The sequence below is a fragment of the Hylaeus anthracinus genome, unplaced genomic scaffold (assembly GCF_026225885.1).
Source record: "Hylaeus anthracinus isolate JK02 unplaced genomic scaffold, UHH_iyHylAnth1.0_haploid 11519, whole genome shotgun sequence".
Lineage (NCBI taxonomy): Eukaryota > Metazoa > Arthropoda > Insecta > Hymenoptera > Colletidae > Hylaeus > Hylaeus anthracinus.
The window spans coordinates 2,028-4,819 of NW_026533942.1; the positions used below are offsets into that span (position 1 = coordinate 2,028).

Below are 2,792 nucleotides of genomic sequence, written 5' to 3' on the forward strand. Positions count from 1 at the left end.
TTTTATAAACTAAGTCATCGTGCCCATTGCCTTCGCTCATCCAACTAGCACCTGGGCACGTGAATGAGTTTAGGCAACGAACACGAAAGGGTTAAACCTGAAAATCCTCAGTAAAAAGAATAATTAGTAAATCTAAGCGGTCTAGCATCGTATTCTTTTGCGTTATTTTATTTTCAGTGAAAATGACTCGAATCTTAAATTGTAATATTTATTAATATTAATTTTTATTAATAAAATGATTTTAATGAAAATTTAATTATTTATGAAAAAATGTGATATATAAGTTCTTGCAATAGTATAATTTGTATTGATAATTTAATATTCATACTGTCCTACTAAAGTGATTCCCTTGTTAAAGTATACTTTTTAATTATAAAAGGATGCAAATTATGTTACTTTAACGCAGGAATCGACTTGTCGCGAAACGTCCTTCTTGTACATACACGGAAAATTTCAACGGAAAGAATATGCATATACTTTCAATATACATTTTCAAAAAAATAGAAGGAGATACAATCATTATATATATACTGAATAATACAGTATATATTAAATTTTAATTCAATATTATCATTTGTATGTATTGATTTTAATGATATTGTAAAATAAAAACTAATAAAACCCGAAGTACAAGAAGGCCCTTAGCCTAAACAAATAAATAAAACAAGAAATGTTACTACTCACGAGTATGCTATGCAATCCATACCCGCGGTCACTGTATTCGCCAAATACCACGTATACTTACAACCAGTCACCCGTGTCGATTTGGACCTTTCGTCCTACGACATGATCGGGGACCAGAGAAACCAAAAAGCATGCGACTCACCAACCGTTGTTTTGATACAGGGTTACGTAGTGGCTCTGCTGTCGCTAATCATCGGAATAGCTCTGCATAACCCACGTCGACATTGGAGTACCTCTGCATTACCCACGTTGAACTTCGGAGTAGTTCTGCTTTACCTGCGTCGAACATCGAAGAACTTTTACTGGATGATGTATAAAACCTGCAATAAATAATATGTTCCAAAAATTACAATAGTTATAATATTAAAACATTAAAAGTGCAAAATCATACATTTTATGTTCTACGATGATGACACACGAATGTTAAAAAGATATTTAACTTCGATCTCTTATGTTTCTAATACATTCATTATAAATTTACTATAAAGATGTGTAGCTTCATGAAGATTTCAAGTATCTAAAAAGTGTTGTGTAATGAAGCGAATGCGTGTAAGCTTACAAAATTAGTTTATAATGAATGTAAAAAGAAACTGTCAAAATTTGCAACATCTTAGATTTTATGTGTGTACAACAAAGGTATGTAAATGTTGAAAGAATGTTTAAGTTTTCATTTTCTCTGTTTCGTTAAATCAGTAAGAAAGCATGAAAATGTATATCATCGTAGAAGTTCACAGTTTCTAGAAAATGTAGCGTGCCATAGTAAAAGTTCATCGACTCATAAAATTTATCAATTTATAATGAATGTAAGAAAACACTGTAAATTTGCAAAATTATACGATTTGTGTCTAACAAAAGAATCTAATTATTGAAAGAATGTTTACGATTTTACCTTTTATGTTTCATTATACACATATTTATAAGTCATTATAAATATGTTGGAAACATAAAAGATAAAATCTTAAACATTTTTTCAATATTTAGATGCATTTGTTAAGGAGATAGAAATTGTATAATTCTGCAAATTTGTACAATTTTGTTCTATATACATAATAAACTAACAAAATTTGAATTTACGTTATTTGAATTGCAATTGTAATTAATACATAAATATTATTTGTTTATGGTCAAAATGGCCAAAATGTTTAACATCATTATTGTTCAAAAAATGAAAAAAAAAACTGTAAATTTATCATTGTTATCAGGTAATAGCGATTATATGTAAAACATGTAGGAGATAATGTAACCGAATTATCGATCAAAAATTATACATGTAACTGTTAATTAAAATTAACGATTATGAAATATAATTGTTAATTTTAATTAATCATAATTACAATTTCGATAGCAATATTAAAATTGTAATTAATAGTCTTTATGAAACAACTAATAAATTGGTAACCGTAAAGAAATGGAGTAAAAATGATTTCGTAATTATTAAGCAGAAATAGTAATAAAACAAAAGGAAAGATAATCAATTTAATCTACTAATGACATTAATTAAAGACAACATTACCTATTATTCTGCTTTCCCTGGTAAGCTGCACAATTTGTCTGGCGTTATGGTGTCCAGAAATTTCGATGGAAATTTTACACGTACAGTAGACGCCATTTGAACGGAAAATGGCCGTTGGTGAACGTTACGCAGACTAATGGCGTCAGTTCCTGAAACATTCAAGAATTCGAATTTATAACCAAGGTACGATAAGTATATTTTTTTACTGTACCTAAGCCATTACTTAATTTGGAAAAATGAAAAACAAACCGATAATACTACTCTGCAAGACGTACTCCCATAGTACGAAGTGATATTTGTACGTATATCAATTGGTACCTCAGGGAGAACGAAAATGACGAAAGTGCGAAATCGATCTAATTTTCTCAAAAAACCGATTCAATTGAGAAGCAAGGGTATTAACATATCAATGAGATGATAAGCAGTAGCACAAGGTATAAACATGAACGATTATATGTTAATTGATTTGAATTATGCGTACCTATTAATTCGCGGATCACCGATCGACATCACACGTCTAATCTCTCCAATTGCCGCCAAACGAAGAACGCCTCGGTTCTCGGCGTCGTTCTTCTGCGCAGTGGGTTGCCGGCGC

At 30.3% G+C, this 2,792-nt stretch overlaps 1 long non-coding RNA gene across 1 annotated transcript; it reads right to left on the reverse strand.

Moving 5' to 3' along the window:
- Positions 1-828: 828 nt before the first annotated feature.
- Positions 829-2,703, reverse strand: LOC128896553 (uncharacterized). Its single transcript, XR_008462024.1, has 3 exons — positions 2,679-2,703; positions 2,198-2,346; positions 829-1,004 (listed from the first exon to the last, which is right to left on the reverse strand). It is a non-coding gene; the product is annotated as an uncharacterized LOC128896553 (long non-coding RNA).
- Positions 2,704-2,792: the final 89 nt, after the last annotated feature.